This window comes from Somniosus microcephalus, chromosome 16, assembly GCF_052327205.1.
Source record: "Somniosus microcephalus isolate GS21.2 chromosome 16, FLI_Smic_1.0, whole genome shotgun sequence".
Taxonomy (NCBI): domain Eukaryota; kingdom Metazoa; phylum Chordata; class Chondrichthyes; order Squaliformes; family Somniosidae; genus Somniosus; species Somniosus microcephalus.
In genome coordinates this window covers 18,192,531-18,216,730 of record NC_141002.1, presented here as the reverse complement: position 1 = coordinate 18,216,730, position 24,200 = coordinate 18,192,531, and positions in this window count along the sequence as shown.

Here is a 24,200-nt window from a genome sequence, read left to right as displayed (position 1 = left end):
AGATAGAGTGTAGTGGTTATGGGGATTGGGTGGGATATGTGTCGGTGCAGGCTCGATGGGCCGAAATAGCAATGTGCCAATTTATTCAGGAATAGATAGGTAGCCAAGCCTACCAGAGTTTCCTCGAGAAATTGAAGACTAATCTCCCGAACATTGCGGCAAACAACCCGGGTGAAAAACATAGGGGCATTAAAAAAAAAGATGAGAAAAAAGGCTGTTTAAGCAAAAGCCAATAAGCAACCAATCAGGTAACTAAGAGTCTGTTCACTTTTGAATGGCGGCGAAGGCAGTGAGTCACAATGATGCACGTGTTGGGCGACCAATGGCGGGAGAGTGGGGGATGTGCAGTTGGTGGAGGGAGGTCAGGTGATGAAACTTCCCGGAATATGTCCAACCAGAGTTGGCAACCCTTGGAGTGGAGCAGAGTTAATTGGGGAAAGCAAAGGAGGGAACTGAGTAGAACCTACAGTCTGAAGCAAAACGCAAAATACAGCAGATGCTGGAAATCTGAAACCACAGGAAATGTTGGAAACACACAACAGGTGAGTCAGCAACTGAGGAGAGAACAGACAAGCCAGAATTTTCCCGCTGCTGTGTGTGCGGGATTGGAGGCGGGTCAGGAGTGAAATTTGAAATAAAGCGGAGTAGGTTGGGACCTTGCCGTTATCCCACATCCTCGCGCCTTTTACTTGGGCACGCTTCCCAGCGCGGCCGCCACCTGAATGGCAGAGGCAGCTGATCTAATTTAGATCATTACTAGGTAGTTAGTAGACCCTTAATCATCTTTTTAACCCTACCATTCCAATATCACTGCATGAGCGCGGGAATCATGGTGCTCGGGAACCACATCTATGAACCTGAGGCGGAAGTTCAGTGGCATTGATGGAACTCATTTCTGCACAGCATGGAAAGCTCAATAAATACTATCAGCTGACATCTGGTTACTTTACTAAGGCAGATGCTGTTGCTGAGTGCGTTGTCAGCGCAGATTTAGCTTTCTAGAGGTTGCAAGTGATTTCAGCAAATTCAGGAACCACTGTCATCTCATTGGTAGAACCTCTCACACCATTGGCAGATTGCTTCTGTTATCTCTACTTGACCTGCCTTCTACATCAGCATGGGTGCCATTTATACTGTTTCACATTCGTCCTCAGAATCAGACCACGATGACCTCCAGCACCAGGCACACCAGCAGCACCAACAACAACACCACCAACCTTCTCCTCAACCACCAGAGACTAGGGTCCTGAATTTAAATAAAGGAAACTATGATGGTCTGAGGCGTGAGTTGGGTAGGATTGATTGGGGAATGTCACTCAAAGGGTTGATGGTGGATAGGCAATGGCAAGCATTCAAAGGCTGCATGGATGAACTACAGAAATTGTTCATCCCAGTATGGCATAAAAATAAAACAAAAAAGGTGACTCAACTGTGGCTAACAAGGGAAATTAGGGATAGCATATGATCCAAGGAGAGGACATATAAATTGGCCAGAAAAAGCAGTAAACCTGAGGATTGGGAGCAGTTTAGGATTCAACAAAGGAGGACAAAGGGATTAATTAAGAAGGGGAAAATAGAATATGAGAATAAGCTATCAGGGAACATAAAAACTGACTGTAAAAGCTTTTATAGGTATGTGAAGAGAAAAAGATTGGTGAAGTCAAACGTAGGTGCCTTGCAGTCAGAATCAGGGGAATTTATAATGGGGAACAAAGAAATTGAAGACCAATTAAATACATATTTTGGTTCTGTCTTCACAAAGGAGGACACAAATAACCTCCCAGAGATGTCGGGGAACATAGGGTCTGATGAAGGGGAGGACTGAAAGAAATCAGTATTTGTAAGGAAATGGTGTTAAGGAAATTGATGGGACTGAAGGCCGATAAATCCCCAGGGCCTGATAATCTACATCCTAGGGTACTTAAGGAAGTGGCCCTAGAAATAGTAGATGCATTGCTGATCATCTTCCAACATTCGATGGAATCTGGAATAGTAGCCATGGATTGGAGGGTAGCTAATGTTACCCCACTATTCAAAAAAGGTGGTAGGGAGAAAACGGGGAATTACAGACTGGTAATCCTGACATCGGTAGTGGGGAAAATGCTAGAGTCCATTATAAAGGATGTAATAGCTGAGCACTTGGAAAACAGTGACAGGATCGGACAAAGTCAACATGGATTTACAAAAGGTAAATCGTGCTTGACTAATCTACTGGAATTTTTTGAGGATGTAACTGGTAAAATAGATAAGGGAGAACCAGTGGATGTGGTGTATTTGGACTTTCAGAAGGCTTTCGATAAGGTCCCGCATAAGAGGTTAGCGTGTAAAGTTAAGGCACATGGGATTGGGGGCATGGTATTGACTTGGATAGAAAACTGGTTGGCAGACAGAACGCAAAGAGTTGGAATAAACGGGTCTTTTTCCGAGTGGCAGGCAGTGACTAGTGGGGTACCACAGGGATCGGTCCTTGGACCCCAGCTATTCACAATATATATTAATGATCTAGACGAGGGAACTAGATGTAATATCTCCAAATTTGCAGACGACACAAAGCTAGGTGGGCATGTGTGCTGGGAGGAGGATACCGAGAAACTCCAGGATGATTTGGACAGGTTGGGTGATTGGGCAGAAGCATGGCAGATGCAATATAACGTAGATAAATGTGAGGTTATCCACTTTGGTGGCAAAAACAGGAAGGCAGATTATTTTCTGAATGGTAATAGATTGGGCGAAGGGGAAGTGCAACGAGACCTGGGTGTCCTTGTGCACCAGTCGCTGAAGGTAAGCATGCAGGTGCAGCAGGCGGTTAAGAAGGCAAATGGTATGTTGGCCTTCATAGCGAGAGGCTTTGAGTACAGGAACAAGGATGTCTTGCTGCAGTTGTACAGGGCCTTGGTGAGACCACATCTTGAGTATTGTGTGCAGTTTTCGTCGCCTTATCTGAGGAAGGATGTTCTTGCCATGGAAGGAGTTCAGCGAAGATTCACCAGGCTGATACCTGGGATGGCAGGAATGACGTATGAGGAGAGATTGGTTCGATTGGGCTTGTACTCACTGGAGTTTAGAAGAATGAGAGGGGATCTCATTGAAACTTGTAAAATTCTGACAGGACTGGACAGACTAGATGCAGGAAGGATGCTCCCGATGGTCGGGGAGTCCAGAACCAAGGGTCACAGTCTAAGGATAAAGGGTATGCCATTTAGGACAGAAATGAGGAGGAATTTCTTCACCCAGAGAGTGGTGAACCTGTGGAATTCTCTACCACAGAAGGCAGTAGAGGCCAATTCATTAAATATATTCAAGAAGGAGTTGGATATATTTCTTAGGGCTAAAGGGATCAAGGGGTATGGGGAGAAAGCAGGGACTGGGTACTGAATTTGGATGATCAGCCATGATCACATTGAATGGCGGAGCAGGCTCGAGGGGCCGAATGGCCTACTCCTGCTCCTATCTTCTATGTTTCTATGTTTCTATGCTGCACAGGACAGAGGGCATCAGCGCAGGGCTGCACCGCGCTGGAGGCGAAACCCTCAACACAGGGTATAGAGGCAGAGGATGAGCTTCCTCAACATGACGGAGTATCAGTGCCAAAGGAGGCTCAGGCTATCGCGCCAGGTCATCGCAGACATTTGCAGCTTGCTGGAGCAAGAGCTGCTGCCCAGATGACCCGGTGGACACACCTTACCCGTGACTGTCAAAGTCACCAGCGCCCTCAACTTCTTCGCCTCAAGCTTTTTCCAGGGATCTGCAGCAGACATTTGCGGCATCTCGTAGTCAGCTGCCCACAGATGCATCACCCAGGTCACCGATGCCATGTTTGACAATTCAGCCAATTATGCCAACTTTGCCACTGATGAAGCCAGTGTTACTGAGCGGGCTTTGCTGCTCTGGCTGACTTCCCACAAGTGCAGGGCGTCATCGACTGCACACATGTGGCCATCAGGGCTCCCCATTATAAGCCAGGAGTCTTTGTCAACTACAAGGGCTTCCACTCCCTCAATGTACAGCTGGTCTGCAACCTTAGGAAAATCATCATGCATGTGTGTGCCAGATTCCCTGGCAACTGCCTTGACTCTTTCGTGCTGCGCCAGTCCACCCTCCCGCAGACTTTCCGGCTGGCTGCTTGGAGATGAGGGCTATCCACTGAAGACGTGGCTCATGACACCCTTGAGGAGGCCAAGTACTGAGACTCAGGAGAGATATAATGATAGCCACATGTCCACCAGATGTGTCATAGAGCAAACAATAGGCATGCTGAAAATGCGCTTCAGACGCCTTGACAGATCTGGAGGAGCCCTTCAGTATGTACCAGCCAGGGTCTCCAGAATCGTCGTGGTCCACTGCGCGCTGCACAACAGAGCGCAGCAGCGAGGGTTAGTGCTGCATGAGGAGCAAGGCACTGAGTGCACAGCCTCTTCAGAGGAGGAGGAGCATCAGCTGGAACACGAGGAGGAGGAGTAGGAGGAATCTGTTGTCCACATCCCACCAGCACCTGAGCACATTGCTGCCTGGGAAGCCAGGGATGGACTCATCATGGCCAGATTTACTTAACTTTCAGGCATTAAACCGGTATGGTTGCCACATGCTGCGCCAGGTTCCCACCACCCCACAGCAACACCATAAAGCTCCCCTACAATGACTAGGCCATTCCTTTCACACTGACCCCTATTGCTGGAGGTAACGTTATGTTTCACCTTTCACTCCAACTCACTCTGTCTCTATTAGACAGTCCCTCAGAACCGAGGATGACTTCCTTCCACATTAAAAATGAGTTCTCGGGTGACTGGTGAGTCCAATGAGGGTCCTACAGTCTCTGTCACAGGTGGGGCAGGCTGTGGTTGAAGGGGCAGATGGGTGGGGTGCTTGGGTTGACATGCACTCCTTGCGCTGTTTGCGCTTGGCTTCCGCTTGCTCCTGGTGAAGAGACTCGAGGTGTTCGGCGCCTTCTCCTCTATTTTGTGCGGTCTTGGGCCAGGGATTCCCAGGTGTCAGTGGGGATGTTGCACATTTTCAGGGATGCTTTGAGGGTGTCCTTGAAGCGTTTCCTCTGCTCTCTTGCCGTGTTGGAGCTCCGAGTAGAGCTTGTTTTGGGAGTCTTGAATCGGGCATGCGGACTATGTGGCCCGTCCATCGGAGCTGATCGAGCGTGGTCAAAGCTTCAATGCTGGGGATGTTGGCCTGAGCGGGAACACTGACATTGGTGCGCCTATCCTGCCAATGGATTTGCAGGATCTTGCAGAGGCAGCGTTGGTGGTACCTCTCCAGTGCTTTGAGGTGTCTGCTGTACATGGTCCATGTCTCAGGCATACAGCAGGGCGGGTATCACTGCTGCTCTGTAGACCATGAGCTTAGTGCAGCGTTTGAGGTCCTGGTCTTCAAACACTCTCTTCCTCAGGCGACCGAAGGCTGCACTGGCACATTGAAGAGTCATCGCAAGAATCCTCCTCAATCGTCTTCTCCCAGTGGCCGAAGAGCTCCTCCCAGAGTCGCAATGCGGATTCCGCCCACTAAGAGGCACAATGGACATGATCTTCACCACGCGTCAATTACAAGAGAAATGCAGGGAACAGCACCAACCAATGTGGACCACTTTCCATACTTCGGGAGCCTACTGTCAACAAGGGCAGACATCGACGACGAAGTCCAACACTGCCTTCAGTGTGCCAGTGCAGCCTTCGGTCCAACTCACTAAGCCACTGCCAAAGTAGCAGACAGAATTGGCCATGGTGAAAATAAATATTTTTATCTGTGACATCACAGTAACAGAAGCTTAACACAAACAGTTATTAAAACACTCAAGTGCTTACCCTTGTGTATCTACTTGTGTGTAATCTTTTTCTTATGCGTGCTTCTGCAAGGTGCTACTCCTGCGGCTTTAGCAAAAGTAGAGGCAGCCTGCTCACTTCCCTGCTGCGACTGCATAGATACTTTTGGCGGACGTCCTCTGGGTTTTGGAGCCTGTGAGGGCCCCTCCAAAGTCTGCTCCTCCTGCGACTGTGCAGGGGCAGACTCGGCCATCGGGATCCGAGGAAGCATCTGGGGCTCTGGCTGAGGGCGTGGCAACAGGGGAGCAGTGGGAGCGCTTTGAGAGGAGCCCATACTTCCATGTCCCCTCTCACCATCATCCCTCTGTTGGGCCACCCGCACTACCCTGCTAGCAAGGAGCTGGAGAGCACATGGCTGCACAGCAGCGGGGCCACGAGGACCCAAGTTTACGTTGACATCCCTCCTAGAGAGGAGGTCTATGAGAGGAGCCTCTGACATCTGTTCTCCATAGAGATCATGTGCTCCTGTGAGTGACACGTTAGCTGCTCCATGCAGGTGGCCATCCTATCCATGGATGAGCCTACCCTCCCCATCGCCTGCGACACGGTGGTGCTCATGTTGGAGATGGACTCCTCCATTCTCTGAACATTTGCAGACATCGCGCTCGCAAAACCTGTCAGAGCCTCCTGCACTTCTTCCTGCACCTCCAGGATTGCTCTCTTTCTGGATGGCCCCCGAGGCCCAGCGTCTGCATGCAGCTAAGCAGAGCTGGGAGCATCCTACACCCTCCGGCGAGGAGTCTCCACTGCTGTTCCTGTCTCCACCATCTACTCTTGCTCACTTGTGACTTGTGACACACCAGGTGACAACACTACTCTATCTCGAGTGGGACCCACTGAGGTGTGTGTCTCTGTGCGGGTGCTGGGTGCGCTCGTGTCTGCTGACGGTGCACCCTCAGAAGCTGGAGGCTCCTCTGAGGAGTCGTCTTCCTCTTCCTCCTGGACAGTGGTGGGGGGCTCTTGATGGACCTGTGGGAGAGTAAAGATGATTTAGAAATGTAATATCAACAGTGGGTAACAATACCATTGTACACATGATGAACATTCACTGGTTGCTGACATCAGTCACCATATGAGTGACTGATGTAGGCCATGTGGCTGTATGAGATGTAATTCTGTCACCAGGTTGCTGAGATGTCCCCCTCTCTCCGTCTCCCACCACCAGCTGCTCTGCGACTCCTGATACTTCCAGGGCGACCTCCTCTGCTGTAGTTAAAGTCGCCAATGATGGTGTGCCACCTCCGGTTCCCTCCCTCTCCCTCTTATTGGGGGCTCTCTTCTCCCACAAGGAGGGAAAGAAGAGAAGTTTGAGTGAGAGCGATGGAATGAGTGTAAGGACTAGATGGGTTAAGTTTTTAGAGGGTGATGGAGTGAGGTGCCACCACCAAATGGCCTCCTTGTGTGTTGTTAGTTGGTATGATTGCATTAGGATGAGAGTGAGTGTGAGGGGTGGTTAGTCAGATGGGGATGTGATAATGTACAGAGAGAGAGAGAGAGGGATGGGTGGGCATGGAAGGTATGTTGGTGTGAGTATTGATGTGCAGGAGTAGGCTTGGGAATTGAGTGATGGGGATGTGATGAGAGACACAGCAGGATGAAGTTGAGTGTGGCTTTGTACTCACCTTTCCTGATCTAATGTGATCATTGAAGCATTTCCGGCACTGCACCCAGGTCCTCCTGACCACGTCCCTGCTGTTCACCTCCTTGGCTCTCTCGAGCCAGGCTCGTTTTGTCTCCTGGGGAGCTCTCTTGCACCCATCAGAAGGGAAGAGGACCTCCCTGCGTGCTCTCACTCCCGCCACAAGAATATGGAGCGTGTCATTTGAGAACCTGGGTGCGGCCCTCTGCCTCTGTGTAATCATATTTGAAAGTGTTTGGGAACACTCCAGTGGCGCAGTACACTGCCTGCACACTCCTAGATGAACCTTCAAGTGCAATGTGGCCACGGCTCCTTTAAATATCCCGGCTGAAAATGAGTCATCGATTACGTCATCAGACCCGCACCATTTAATAGGGCCGGGAAACGCACAGGCCTGCCTTAATAGGCCGTATTAAGTGAAAGTCGCTCTGAGGAGCGGCATGAAATGGGGAATGGCGTTGCGACCCGCCACGCTGACCGCCCACACCAAACCCGCCCAGGTAAACAAAATTCCGGCCTCTGTTTCAGGTCAGGACCCTACACCAATTGTCTGCTCACTCAGTCACAATTGTTTTTTCTTCAATTCATTAGCTGGGTAAAGAATATATGGAACAATTCCAAACTCTGTACAAACTTTGAGAGTTAAAAAATACAACTGAAATTATTCAATGTAAGTTCACTGATAATGAAAGAAATGTGACCAACACCTCCACTCACCTGAACATTTTTTCCATCTTTTTCTGAATCCAACTTTACTCCTGTCATAAATCGCAACCTCTACAAGAAGTAACTCAGGAAGTACTACTGAACGGCCAGCTGAGGGTGCCGTCCGAGGAGTATAAATACTCGGGCGTGGGCCCAACTTGGCCAGAGACAATCTGGAAACAGGAAGCTAGTGACTACTAACTAGACCTCCATGTTTTGTTACAAGTCGATTAAAGCCTTGCTTTATGTACAACCAAGTGCGTAGTGAGTCTTTATTACGTCAATTTAATCGACTTGTTATCGTCTCCACGCCTTGGGTGATTCGGAACAACCAGCTGCAACTCAAACCGCAGAAAGGGACTTGGGCAAGAAACTGATCCATCATGGAAAAACTCCTTAGACCCGCTCGTCTCGACCTGGACCCGAATGCACCTGCAGCAGCGAAGGTATGGAAGCATTGGGTTCGTACCTTTAGCAACTTTCTTGAAGAATGTGGGGCGGATGCCCCTAATAAGTTACGAATGCTTATTAACTACGTATCCCCTCATGTGTATGATTATATTGAGGACTGTATAGACTACGACGCTGCTATTGAAATTTTACAGCAGCTATTTGTCAAGTCCCCGAATGGAATCTTTGCTCGACACCTACTGGCCACAACTCGGCAGCAGCCTGGGGAATCACTCGATGAATTCCTCCAGAAACTTCGCAGGCTCAGCAAAGATTGTAACCTTAAAGCGCTTACAGCTGAACAGCATCAAGAGGAACTAATCCGCGATTCCTTTATCAATGGGATTGCGTCCCCTTTTATACGTCAGCGCCTGCTGGAAAATAAAACCCTCAATTTATGGGCTGCTTATGACCAGGCGTGTTCCCTGGACTTGGCCAAGAAGAATGCAGACACTTATCTCCCACCATGTGCACGGGCGGCGGCTATCACCTTTAATAAGTCTTTCGATAGGTCTTGGGTGGATGCCCCCGCTGATGATGACTACTCTAACAGACGACGACCCTACCCTACAGGCCTTTGCTGATGACGACCCCGCCCTAGCAGCATCCTGGCAATCAGGAAGAAAGTGTTTCTTTTGTGGAGGTACGTTCCATTACAGAAAATTTTGCCCAGCTCGCAATGCGACCTGCAATCATTGCAGCAAGAAAGGACACTTTTCCAAGGTATGCCAGTCACGGGCCTCTGCTAACAAGAAAGGCCGCACCTCTAAAGTATACCAGTCGAGAGCTCCTGTTAGCTTCACAGCTGCTATCTATGGAGCTGCTCCTCCCCCAAGAACCACTGCTAAGGCTACAGCTGCCGAAGGAAAAATTACCCCTCCTCCCATCACAGCTGTTTTTCCCCAAAGTTTGTCCCATGCAGCCACGAAGGTTTCAGCAAATGGGCACATTCTAAGCGCGCTAATCGACTCCTGCAGCTCTGACAGCTTCATTAGTAAGCGGGCTGTCAGCAGGTTAAAACTGCGCATTTATCCCTCAGACAGGGAGATTGCAATGGCTCTGATGACTCTGACTACCAATTCTTCTGGCTTCTGTCTTGTCAACCTCATCCCCAATGGTCGCACGTATCCCTCCACCCGGCTCGGAATACTCGAAAACTTATGTAGCAATGTGCTTCTGGGACAGGACTTCCAGAAGCAGCACAAAAGACTCACTTTTGAGTTTGGAGGGTCGAAGGCAGAGCTTACCATTTCTAAGGCGCCGTTTTGTGCGCTGTCGGCGGCCTTACTCGGTGAGCCCTCCCTGTTTGCCAATCTCTCCCCCCGCTGTAAACCCATAGCCACCAAATCGCGGCACTTTAGCCAAGACAACCGAGCATTTATCGAGGCAGAAATCTCTCGCCTTTTAGCTGGCGGTATTATCGAGCCGTGTTCATCTCCCTGGCGGGCTCAAGTCGTCATTGTGGAAAACCCTTTAAAACAACATAAGAAACGTCTGTGTATTGATTATTCGCAGACTATCAATCAATATACTGATCTGGATGCCTACCCGCTACCACGCATAGATGACATGGTCAACAACCTTGCCAAATACAAGGTATTTTCAACCTTCAATTTAAAGCGCGTGTACCATCAGGTACCGCTGAAATACTCTGACAAAAAGTATACGGCCTTTGAGGCCAATGGTCAGCTTTATCAGTTTCGTCGCCTTCCATTTGGGGTCACCAATGGGGTGGCCGTCTTCCAACGGGCAATGGATGGCCTAGTCCGGCAAGAGAACTTGACGGATACCTTTCCGTATTTAGACAATATCACTATTGCCGGCCATGATCAAAAGGAGCATGACGCCAATCTTCAGAGATTTTTTGACATTCTCCGTCGTCGCCACTTAACGTTAAACGAATCCAAACCGGTGAAAACGGTGCCATCAGTGAACATTCTCGACTACTGGGTGGGCAACGGTGTTATTAAACCGGACCCAGAGCGACTTCGTCCACTTCAGGAGCTCCCTCCCCCTACAAATCTCGGCTCTCTTCGTCGGGCACTTGGCATGTTTGCTTATTACGCAAAGTGGATACCTCACTTCTCCGATAAAATACAGCCCCTGCTTCATGCGAAGTCTTTTCCATTGGAAGCAACGGCTATTTCTGCCTTCAACCTCCTCAAATGACAGCTGGAGAAAGCCACGCTTCGCTCCATTGATGAAAACCTTCCTTTTGTAGTCGAATGCGATGCATCAGAGGTGGCGATCTCGGCTACCTTGAATCAAGGTGGTCGGCCTGTGGCATTCCTATCCAGAACCTTACAGGGTAGCGAGCTCCATTACCCCCCCACGCCGCCCCCCCGTCGAGAAGGAGGCTACAGCCATCATCGAGGCTGTACGCAAATGGAGTCATTTTCTTGCTCAGCGTCATTTCACGCTCATAACTGACCAGCGCTCCGTGGCCTTCATGTTGGATAACCGGAAGCGCACGAAAATCTAAAATAATAAAATTCAACTCTGGAGGATGGAGCTGGCCGCCTTTGGCTATACTATCCGTTACCGACCCGGCAAACAGAATGTGGCCCCAGATACCTTCACACGGGCATTTTGCTCTTCAATGTCAACGTCGACTCTGGCGGATCTGCATATGGACTTATGCCATCCTGGCGTTACCCGTATGTTGCACTTTGTGCGCTCCAAAAATCTACCATTCTCAACGGAGGACGTAAAGAAAACATGCTCCTCCTGTAGGATTTGTGCAGGATTGAAAACACAATTCTTCCATCCATCAGATGACTTACTCATACATGCAATGCAGCCTATGCAGAGGCTCAGCATAGGCTTTAAAGGGCCATTGCCTTCGTCGACGCGGAACACCTACCTACTTACGATGGTAGACGAGTATTCACGCTTTCCGTTTGCCTTCCCCTGTCCTAATATGCTTACCTCTACAGTAATTAAATGCCTCAATCAGGTCTTTTCCCTTTGCGAGACGGCCAATTTTATCCACACTGATCGGGGTCCCTCCTTTATGTCAAGTGAACTTAAAAGTTATCTCTCCCAACGGGGAATCGCCTCGAGTAAGACGACACCATATCACCCAATCGGCAATGGACAGGTTGAACGATACAATGCCATCATCTGGAACGCTGTCCGTCTGGCACTGAGGTCACGCAACCTACCAGACCAGCAGTGGGAAACTGTGCTCCCCGACGTGTTACACTCTATCAGGTCTCTTCTCTCCACATCCACTAATGTCACACCTCATGAGCGATTCTTCAAGTTCCGGCGTCGCTCTACATACGGGACATCTCTACCGTCATGGTTGGTGGCTCCAGGCCCTGTGCTACTCCGGAGGTTCGTCCGGTCTGCCAAGAACGACCCTCTCGTTGACGAGGTGAAATTAACGGAGGTAAACCCCACATATGCGCACATGCGGTACCCCGATGACCGGGAGTCCACCGTCTCGCTCAGAGATCTGGCTCCCTGCCCAACCAGTCACACGGGCCCGAATGATAAAGGATCCCACAACGATGATGTCAACACTCCGCACCCCTATGAAGATGACGCCCAACCTGGGACATCAAGGGATCTGTTGGCAGTGCTACCGGATCAACTCAGGGAGCCGAACGCTCCCCATAGGATGGCCACCCGAAATCAGGACGCCGGACAATCTCCGGCTACGACCCAGGATGAGGCCAGCTCTGCGCCTGTGGGGACCCGCACCCGGAGTCATGATATTCCCAGGCCTCCACAGGACGATCAAGACGATGCGGACTCTACCGACTTACCGGTACGGGCCAAGCGACCCAGGGACCAGGACACGGTCTGGAGAGACGTGCCTTCCGGTCACAAGCAGAAAGCTAAACGACTACGACTATTTTTGGTCCGCCTAGTCCGTTAAGGGAAGACTGGACTTCCAAACCTTTAAGGGAGGAAGAATGTCGTAAATCGCAACTTCTACAAGAAGTAACCCAGGAAGTACTACAGAACAGCCAGCTGAGGGCGCCGTCCGAGGAGTATAAATACTCGGGCGTGGGCCCAACTTGGCCAGAGACAATCTGGAAGCAGGAAGCTAGTGACTACTAACTAGACCTCCATGTTTTGTTACAAGTCGATTAAAGCTTTGCTTTATGTACAACCAAGTGCATAGTGAGTCTTTATTACGTCAACTCCTTTAAAAAAAATTTGCCCCAAATCTCTTTTCTTTCTCTCCCCTTCTTATGATTAGATTGAGTTCAATGGATGCAAAACACGTTCCAACACCTCACACAAATGTCTATGCTTCGTGTGTGAGCCTTGGCAGTAATTGTTAATCAGTGGTTCCATTGTGAGGAGAGTCACAGTTTATTTGCAAGGTGTTCAATGTTTTTTCATCATCGGTAGAGCAAACTCCAGACCTGTTAGCCTAACATCTGTGGTTGGTAAAATGTGAGAGTCCATTATTAAGGAGACAGTAACGGAACATTTGGATAAACATAATTTAATAGGACAAACTCAGCATGGTTTCATGAAGGGGAAGTCATGTTTGACAAATTTGCTTGAGTTCTTTGAGGAAGTAACATACAGGGTGGATAAAGGAGAACCAGTGGACGTAGTGTATTTAGGCTTCCAAAAGGCATTTGACAAGGTGCCACACAAAAGATTATTGCTCAAGATAAAAAATCACGGGATTGGGGGTAATATTCTGGCGTGGGTGGAGGATTGGCTCTCTAACAGAAAGCAGAGAGTTGGGATAAATGGTTCATTCTCAGACTGGCAATCAGTAACTAGTGGTGTTCCGCAGGGGTCAGTGCTGGGTCCCCAACTCTTTACAATCTATATTAACGATTTGGAGGAGGGGACCGAGTGTAACATATCAAAGTTTGCAGATGATACAAAGATGGGAGGGAAAGTAGTGAGTGAGGAGGACATAAAAAACCTGCAAAGTGACATAGACAGGCTAAGTAAGTGGGCAGAGATTTGGCAGATGGAATACAATACTGGAAAGTGTGAGGTTATGCACTTTGGCAGGAAAAATCATAGAGCAAGTTATTATCTTAATGGCAAGAAACTGGAAAGTACTGTAGTACAAAGGGATCTGGGGGTCCTGGTGCACGAAACTCAAAAAGTTAGTATGCAGGTGCAACAAGTGATCAAGAAGGCCAATGGAATGTTGGCTTTCATTGCTAGGGGGATAGAATATAAAAACAGGGAGGTATTGCTGCAGTTATACAAGGTATTGGTGAGACCGCACCTGGAATACTGCGTACAGTTTTGGTGTCCATACTGAAGAAAAGACATACTTGCTCTCGAGTCAGTACAAAGAAGGTTCACTCGGTTAATCCCGGGGATGAGGGGGTGGTCATATGAAGAGAGGTTGAGTAGATTGGGACTCTACTCATTGGAGTTCAGAAGAATGAGAGGCGATCTTATTGAAACATATAAGATTGTGAAGGGGCTTGATCAGGTGGATGCGGTGAGGATGTTCCCAATGATGGGTGAAACTAGAACTAGGGGGCATAATCTTAAAATAAGGGGCTGCTCTTTCAAAACTGAGATGAGGAGAAACTTCTTCACTCAGAGGGTGGTAGGTTTGTGGAATTTGCTGCCCCAGAAAGCTGTGGAAGCTACATCATTAAATAAATTTAAAACAGAAATAGATAGTTTCCTAGAAGTAAAGGGAATTAAGGGTTACGGGGAACGGGCAGGAAATTGGACATGAGTCTAGGTTCGGAATGGTCATGGCCCTGTGGGTAGTGGAGCGGGCCGAGGGGCCGTGTAGCCTGGTTCTGCTCCTACTTCTTGTGTTCTAATTCTGTGTTAGATTTCAGGAGATGGTTTTATTCCTGTTCCTGGCCGAGGTGGAGGTCGCCTTTACAGAAGGTAAGTACTGTAGAAAATATAGGGACAGAGTGATCTCCTGGAAGAGTTTCGATCGTCTAGATGGGTCGGAGAGGAATTTCCCAGATTTTTTCTCCCAAATTGGCCATTGGGTTTTTTATCTGGTTTTTCGCCTCTCCCGGGAGATCACATGGGTTCGGGTGGGATGGAGAGCGATAGAAGATTGGAGGTTAGGATCAGATCAGCCATGATCTTATTGAATGGTGGAGCAGGCTCGAGGGGCCGATTGGCCTACTCCTGCTCCTATTTCTTATGTTCTTATGTACCAGAAAGACCTTAGCAACTATAAACCACAGAGTTAAAGTTTAAAAAATAGAGAAATACTCACCAACCAATCACTTACCTGCTCCCTGGTGACGTCGCACTCTGATTACTTTTTACCTCTCTCCCCGCTGCTGAGTTGGTAAGCCTTACCTCACTGCCAGTTTTATACTCGGCCTCGGTGCTCCCTGGTCCGATCTGGTCGGGCCTTACCTCACTGCCAGTTTTATACTCGGCCTCGGTGCTCCCTGGTCCGATCTGGTCGGGCCTTACCTCACTGCCAGTTTTATACTCGGCCTCGGTGCTCCCTGGTCTGATCTGGTCGGGCCTTACCTCACTGCCAGTTTTATACTCGGCCTCGGTGCTCCCTGGTCCGATCTGGTCGGGCCTTACCTCACTGCCGGTTTTATACCCAGCCTCGGTGCTCCCTGGTCCGATCTGGTCGGGCCTTACCTCACTGCCAGTTTTATACTCGGCCTCGGTGCTCCCTGGTCCGATCTGGTCGGGCCTTACCTCACTGCCAGTTTTATACTCGGCCTCGGTGCTCCCTGGTCCGATCTGGTCGGGCCTTACCTCACTGCCGGTTTTATACCCAGCCTCGGTGCTCCCTGGTCCGATCTGGTCGGGCCTTACCTCACTGCCAGTTTTATACTCGGCCTCGGTGCTCCCTGGTCCGATCTGGTCGGGCCTTACCTCACTGCCGGTTCTATACTCGGCCTCGGTGCTCCCTGGTCCGATCTGGTCGGGCCTTACCTCACTGCCGGTTCTATACTCGGCCTCGGTGCTCCCTGGTCCGATCTGGTTGGGCCTTACCTCACTGCCAGTTTTATACTCGGCCTCGGTGCTCCCTGGTCCGATCTGGTCGGGCCTTACCTCACTGCCGGTTTTATGCTCGGCCTCGGTGCTCCCTGGTCCGATCTGGTCGGGCCTTACCTCACTGCCGGTTTTATACTCGGCCTAGGTGCTCCCTGGTCCGAACTGGTCGGGCCTTACCTCACTGCCAGTTTTATACTCGGCCTCGGTGCTCTCTGGTCCGATCTGGTCGGGCCTTACCTCACTGCCAGTTTTATACTCGGCCTCGGTGCTCCCTGGTCCGATCTGGTCAGGCCTTACCTCACTGCCGGTTCTATACTCGGCCTCGGTGCTCCCTGGTCCGATCTGGTCGGGCCTTACCTCACTGCCGGTTCTATACTCGGCCTCGGTGCTCCCTGGTCCGATCTGGTCGGGCCTTACCTCACTGCCGGTTTTATGCTTGGCCTCGGTGCTCCCTGGTCCGATCTGGTTGGGCCTTACCTCACTGCCGGTTTTATGCTCGGCCTCGGTGCTCCCTGGTCCGATCTGGTCGGGCCTTACCTCACTGCCGGTTTTATACTCGGCCTAGGTGCTCCCTGGTCCGAACTGGTCGGGCCTTACCTCACTGCCAGTTTTATACTCGGCCTCGGTGCTCTCTGGTCCGATCTGGTCGGGCCTTACCTCACTGCCGGTTTTATACTCGGCCTCGGTGCTCCCTGGTCCGATCTGGTCGGGCCTTACCTCACTGCCGGTTTTATACCCAGCCTCGGTGCTCCCTGGTCCGATCTGGTCGGGCCTTACCTCACTGCCGGTTTTATACTCGGCCTCGGTGCTCCCTGGTCCGATCTGGTCGGGCCTTACCTCACTGCCGGTTCTATACTCGGCCTCGGTGCTCTCTGGTCCGATCTGGTCGGGCCTTACCTCACTGCCGGTTTTATACTCGGCCTCGGTGCTCTCTGGTCCGATCTGGTCGGGCCTTACCTCACTGCCGGTTTTATACTCGGCCTCGGTGCTCCCTGGTCCGGTCTGGTCGGGCCTTACCTCACTGCCGGTTCTATACTCGGCCTCGGTGCTCTCTGGTCCGATCTGGTCGGGCCTTACCTCACTGCCGGTTTTATACCCAGCCTCGGTGCTCCCTGGTCCGATCTGGTCGGGCCTTAACTCACTGCCGGTTTTATGCTCGGCCTCGGTGCTCCCTGGTCCGATCTGGTCGGGCCTTACCTCACTGCCGGTTTTATACTCGGCCTCGGTGCTCCCTGGTCCGATCTGGTCGGGCCTTACCTCACTGCCGGTTTTATGCTCAGCCTCGGTGCTCCCTGGTCCGATCTGGTCGGGCCTTACCTCACTGCCGGTTTTATACCCAGCCTCGGTGCTCCCTGGTCCGATCTGGTCGGGCCTTACCTCACTGCCAGTTTTATACTCGGCCTCGGTGCTCCCTGGTCCGATCTGGTCGGGCCTTACCTCACTGCCGGTTCTATACTCGGCCTCGGTGCTCCCTGGTCCGATCTGGTCGGGCCTTACCTCACTGCCGGTTCTATACTCGGCCTCGGTGCTCCCTGGTCCGATCTGGTCGGGCCTTACCTCACTGCCAGTTTTATACTCGGCCTCGGTGCTCCCTGGTCCGATCTGGTCGGGCCTTACCTCACTGCCGGTTTTATGCTCGGCCTCGGTGCTCCCTGGTCCGATCTGGTCGGGCCTTACCTCACTGCCGGTTTTATGCTCGGCCTCGGTGCTCCCTGGTCCGATCTGGTCGGGCCTTACCTCACTGCCGGTTTTATACTCGGCCTAGGTGCTCCCTGGTCCGAACTGGTCGGGCCTTACCTCACTGCCAGTTTTATACTCGGCCTCGGTGCTCCCTGGTCCGATCTGGTCGGGCCTTACCTCACTGCCAGTTTTATACTCGGCCTCGGTGCTCTCTGGTCCGATCTGGTCGGGCCTTACCTCACTGCCAGTTTTATACTCGGCCTCGGTGCTCTCTGGTCCGATCTGTTCGGGCCTTACCTCACTGCCGGTTTTATACTCGGCCTCGGTGCTCCCTGGTCCGATCTGGTCGGGCCTTACCTCACTGCCGGTTTTATACCCAGCCTCGGTGCTCCCTGGTCCGATCTGGTCGGGCCTTACCTCACTGCCGGTTTTATACTCGGCCTCGGTGCTCCCTGGTCCGATCTGGTCGGGCCTTACCTCACTGCCGGTTTTATACCCAGCCTCGGTGCTCCCTGGTCCGATCTGGTCGGGCCTTACCTCACTGCCGGTTTTATACTCGGCCTCGGTGCTCCCTGGTCCGATCTGGCCGGGCCTTACCTCAATGCCAGTTTTATACTCGGCCTCGGTGCTCCCTGGTCCGATCTGGTCGGGCCTTACCTCACTGCCGGTTTTATACTCGGCCTCGGTGCTCCCTGGTCCGATCTGGTCGGGCCTTACCTCACTGCCGGTTTTATACTCGGCCTCGGTGCTCCCTGGTCCAATCTGGTCGGGCCTTACCTCACTGCCGGTTTTATACTCGGCCTCGGTGCTCCCTGTTTTGCTGTTTGTGGGATCCTGCTATGCTAAATTTGGCTGCCACATTTCCTATATTACAACAGTGACTATAATTGAAAAAGTTCTTCATTGGCTGTGAAGCAATTTGGGATGTCCTGAGGTCATAAAAGGCACTTTACAAAAGCAAATTCTTTCTAACTCAGCCTTTCCTGCCACCTAAAATCTTTAGCCTTTTAGGGCTCACTTTTTAAAAATTAAGCTCCTGGGATGTGGGCAACACTGGCAAAGCAGCATTTATTGCCCATCCCTATCTGTCTTGAGGGCATGGAGAGTGAACAACATAGTGTGGGTTAGGCACGTTATCAATGCTACGATCGGTTCAACAAGAAGGCCCACCACCACCTCCTCAGGGCAACTAGGGATGGGTAATAAATGCCGGCCTTGTCAGTGATTTCCACATCCCGAGAATGAATTTTTTAAAAGCGTACAATTAGTTACTTTGAACTGTAGTGACTGTTAAGTCGGGAATTTGGCACCCAGTATGATCTCATTAACAATAATGAGATGAATGACCAGTTAATCTATTCTTGAAGGTAGTGATTGAAGGAGGAATGTTGGCCAGGACATAAGAACATAAGAACATAAGAAATAGGAGCAGGAGTAGGCTATTCGGCCCTTCGAGCCTGCTCCGCCATTCAATGAGACCATTGACATGAATCTTGTCATTCATGTGGAAATGACTTATGAAATGATACTGGGCGGCCTGCTGGTGGCGCTGTCCAGGGAGAGTATAAATACTCGGGTATGGGCCCAGCTTGCTCAGGACATTCCTTAACAGGAACTAGTGAAGGACACAACTAGGTCTCCATGTTGAAAAACAGTTGATTAAAGCCTTGTTTAATACTCAGACCAAGTGCCTAGTAGTTTTCTTACGTCAATTTAATCAACTGCAACCCGCTCCACGCTCTGAGTGATTTGGGCTCAGACAGCTATGATTCAAACTGTAGAAGGGAACTCGGATGTAGTAATCAATCTATCATGGAGAAACTACTCAGACCCACCCGTCTCGGCCTGGACCCGAATTCACTTACAGCTGCTAAGGTATGGAAACACTGGTATCGTACCTTCAGCAACTTTCTCGAGGAGTGTGGTGAGAATGTTCCTAATAAGTTACAAATGCTTGCCAATTATGTATCCCCTCATGTATTTGACCATATCGAAGACTGTGTAGACAATGACTCTGTTATCCAAACACTACAGCAACTATATGTTAAGGCCACAAACAAAATTTTTGCTCGGCACCTACTGGCCACAACTCGACAACAACCCGCGGTATCACTTGACGAATTCCTTCAAGAGCTTCGCAGGCTCAGCAAAGATTGTAACCTCAAAGCTGTCTCAGCTGAGCAGTACCGGGAGGAATTAATTCGTGACACTCTTTTATTAACGGAATTGCTTCTTCCCTCAAGCTGCCTATAACCAGGCATATTCTCTGGACTTAGCTCAAAAAAATTCAGATGCCTATTTTTTACCATATGTATGAACTGCTGCTACCACTTTTAGTGACTCCGCCGGTAAGCCTCAGGCGGAAGCCCTTACTGATGATGACCCTAACCTAGCGGCATCTTGGCAATCTAAAAAGAAGTGTTTCTTCTGTGGAGGTGCATTCCATTATAGGAAATTTTGTCCTGCTCGTAATGCAACCTGCAATCATTGCAGTAAGAAAGGTCACTTTTCTAAAGTGTGCTGGTCAAGAGCCTCTACTAGTGTTACAGCTGCTATCTATAAAACTGCTCCTCCCCCAAGAGCCACTACTAGTGTTACAGCTGCTATCTATAAAACTGCCCCTCCCCCAAGAGTCACTACTAGTGTTACAACTGTTTTTCCCCAAAAGCCTGTCCCATGCAGCCACGAGGATTTTGGTAAATTGACACATTTTGAGTGCATTAATCGACTCATGTAGCTCTGATAGCTTCATCAGTGAGTGGGCTGTCAGTAAGTTCAAACTGCGTATTTACCCCTCGGACAGGGAAATTGTAATGGCTCCAGCGACACTGACCATCAACTCTTCCGGCTTTTGTCTTGTCGACCTTATTCTCAATGGCCACACTTATTTTTCCAACCGGCTCGGGGTGCTCAAAAACCTATGCAGTGATGTGCTCCTGGGACAGGATTTCCAGAAACAACACAAAAAACTCACTTTCAAGTTTGGAGGGCCAAAGCCGGAGCTTACTATTTCCAAAGTACCGTTTTGTGCACTTTTGGCGGCTTTGCTTGACGAGCCCTCCTTGTTTACCAATCTTACCCCCCGATGTAAGCCCATAGTCACTAAATCATGACGTTTCAGCCAAGATGATCTATCCTTTATCGAGGCAGAAATCTCTCGCCTTCTAGCTGATGGTATCATTGAGCCATGTTTATCTTCCTGGTGGGCTCAAGTCGTTGTTGTTAAAAATCCTCTGAAGCAACACAAGAAACGTCTTTGCATCGATTACTCGCAAAGTATTAACCAGTATACCGATCTGGATGCCTACCCACTACCACGTATCGATGACATGGTCAATAATCTTGCCAACTGCAGGGTATTTCCAACTTTTGATTTAAAGAGCACATACCATCAAGTACCGTTAAAGGACTCTGACAAAAAGTATACAGCCTTTGAGGCCAATGGTCGGCTTTACCTATTTGTCGCCTTCCATTTGGGGTCACCAATGGGGTGGTCTTTCAACGGGCAATGGACAGCCTAGTCAAGCAGGAGAACTTAACGAACACTTTTCCATATCTGGATAATATCACCATTGCTGGTCATGACCAGAAGGAGCATGATGCCAATCTCCAGAAATTTCTTGACGTTCTCCGTCGTCGCAACTTAACCTTAAATGAGTCCAAATCTGTGAAATCAGTACCATCAGTCAACATCCTTGGCTACTGGTGTCATCAAATCGGATCCGGAGCGACTTCGTCCGCTTCAGGAGCTCCCTCCTCCTACAAATCTCGGCTCTCTTCGTCGGGCCCTCGGCATGTTTGCCTATTATACGAAGTGGATACCCCACTTTTCCGACAAGATCCAGCCCCTGCTTCACGCGAAGTCATTTCCGTTGGACGCGATGGCTATTTCAGCTTTCGACCTCCTCAAGCAACAACTGGAAAAAGCCACGCTTCATTCCATCAATGAAAATCTCCCTTTCGTGGTCGAGTGCGATGCATCGCAGGTGGCGATCTTGGCTACCTTGAATCAAGGCTGTTGACCCGTTGCATTTCTGTCCAGAACTTTGCAGGGTAGCGAGCTCCATTATCCTCCTGTCGAGAAGGAGGCTATGGCTATCATCGAAGCAGTACGTAAATGGAGTAATTTTCTCGCTCATCGCCATTTCACACTTATAACCGATCAGCGCTCCGAGGCCTTTATGCTGGATAACTGGAAACGCACTAAGATCAAGAATAACAAAATACAGCTCTGGAGGATGGAATTGGCTGCCTTTGGCTACACCATACATTATCGACCCGGCAAAGAGAATGTGGCCCCAGATACCCTCACGCATGCATTCTGCTCTTCCATGTCAACTTCGACTCTTACGGATCTTCATACTGACTTGTGCCATCCTGGCGTTACCCGTATGTTGTACTTTGAGCGATCTAAAAATCTCCCATTTTCTACAGAAGACATGAAAAGAACATGCTCCACTTGTAGAATTTGCACAGAATTAAAACCGCAATTCTTCCGTCCGTCGGTTGGCTCGCTCATACACGCTACACAGCCTATGCAGCGACTCAGCATTGACTTTAAAGGGCCATTGCCTTCCTCAACGCGAAACACCTACTTGCTTACTATGGTGGATGAATATTCACGCTTTCCCTTTGCTTTCCCCTGTCACAATATGCTTACTTCCACAGTGATCAAATGCCTCGATCAGGTCTTTTCCCTTTGTGGTATGGCCAATTTCATCCACTCTGATCAGGGTCCCTCCTTCATATCAAGCGAACTCAAAAGTTATCTTTCCCAACGGGGAATCGCCACAAGTAAAACGACACCGTATCATCCTATTGGGAACGGACAGCTTGAGAGATACAACGCCATCATTTGGAACGCTGTTCATCTTGCACTGAGGTCACACAACCTATCAGACCAGCAGTGGGAAACTGTGCTCCCTGACGTGTTGCATTCCATCAGGTCTCTTCTTTCTACATCCTCATGAACGATTCTTCGGGTTCCAGCGTCGCTCCACTCATGGGACGTCCCTACCATCATGGTTGGCAGCTCCTGCCTCGTGCTGCTCCGAAGATTCGTCCGATCCTCTAAGAGTGATCCCCTCATCGATGACGTGGAACTGACGGATGTCAATCCCACGTACGCGTATGTGCAGTACCCTGATGGCCGGGAATCCACAGTGTCACTTCAGGATCTGGCTCCCTGCCCAACCAGTCCCACGGACCCAATCGATAGTGGGATCCATATTAATGACGCCGATACCCTGCGCTCCTCTGAGGATGACGCCTTACCCGGGACGTCAAGGGATCTGCCAACTATTCCACCGGATCTACCCGGGGAACAGAGCGCTCCCCGCAGGATGGCCACCCGAAGCCAGGACGCTGGTCAGTCACCGACTACTGAGCAGGGTGAGTCCAGCTCTGTGCCGGTGGGGGCCCGCACCCGGAGCCACGATCTCCCCAGTCCCCCTCAGGTCAATCAAGGCGACACGGACTCTGCTGGCCCACCGGTATGAACCAAGCGACCCAGGGACCAAAACACAGTCTGAGGAGATGTGCCTTCCGGCCTCTAATGGAGATCCAAATGACTGCATCTATTCTTAGCCCGATTAATTCAGTAGAAGAAAGCTGCCGGACTTCCAATCTTTCAGGCGGGAAGAATGACATGAATCTTGCCATTTATGTGGAAATGACTTACGAAATGATACTGGGCGGCCTGCTGGTGGCGTTGTCCAGGGAGAGTATAAGTACTCGGGCATGGGCCCTGCTTGCTCAGGACATTCTTTAACAGGAACTAGTGAAGGACACAACTAATTATTCATGTTGAAAAACGGTTGATTAAAGCCTTCTTTAATACTCAGACAAAGTGTTTAGTAGTTTTCTTACATCAATCATGGCTGATCTTCTGCCTCAACTCCATTCACCGGCCCTATCACCATATCCCTTGATGCCCTTACTAGTCAGAAACCTATCGACTTCTGTTTTGAATATACCCAATGACTGAGCCTCCACAATCCTCTGGGGTAGAGAATTCCAAAGAGTCACCACCCTCTGTGTGAAGAAATTTCTTCTCATCTCAGTCCTGACTGGCCTGAGGCTGTGGCCCCTGGTTCTAGACTCCCCAGCCAAGGGAAACATTCTCCCAGCATCCACCCTATCAAGCCCTGTAATAATTTTGTATGCTTCAATGAGATCCCCTCTCATTCTTCTGAATTCAAGAGAATACAGGCCTAGTTTACTCAATCTCTTCTCATACGACAGTCCCGCCATCCCAGGAATCAATCTCGTGAACCTTTGTTGCACTCCCTCTATGGCAAGTATATCCTTCCTTAGGTAAGGAGACCAAAATTGTACACAGTACTCCAGGTGTGGTCTCACCAAGGCCCTATATAATTGGAGTAAGACTTCTTTACTCCTGTACGCAAATCCTCTTGTAATGAAGGCCAGCATACCATTTGCCTTCCTAATGGCTTGCTGCACCTGCACATTCACTTTCAGTGACTCATGTACAAAGACACCCAGGTCCCTTTGAGCATCTGCATTCCCCAATCTTTCACCATTTAGGAAATACTCTGCCTTTCTGTTTTTTCTACCAAAGTGGATAACTTCACATTTATCCACATTATAATCCATCTGCCATGTTCTTGCCCACTCACTGAGCCTGTCGAGATCCCCTTGAAGCCTCTTCACATCCTCTTCACAACTGACACTGCCACCTAGCTTTGTATCATTAGCAAATTTGGAAATGTTACATTTAGTCCCCTCATCCAAATCATTGATATAGATTGTGAATAGCTGGGGCCCAAGCACCGATCCTTGCGGTACCCCACTAGTCACAGCCTGCCATCCTGAAAAAGACCCGTTTTTACCCTACTCTTTGTTTTCTGTCTGTTAACCAATTCCCAATTCCATGTGCCCTAATTTTGTTAACCAACCTCTTGTGGGACCTTATCGAAGGCCTTCTGAAAATCCAAATA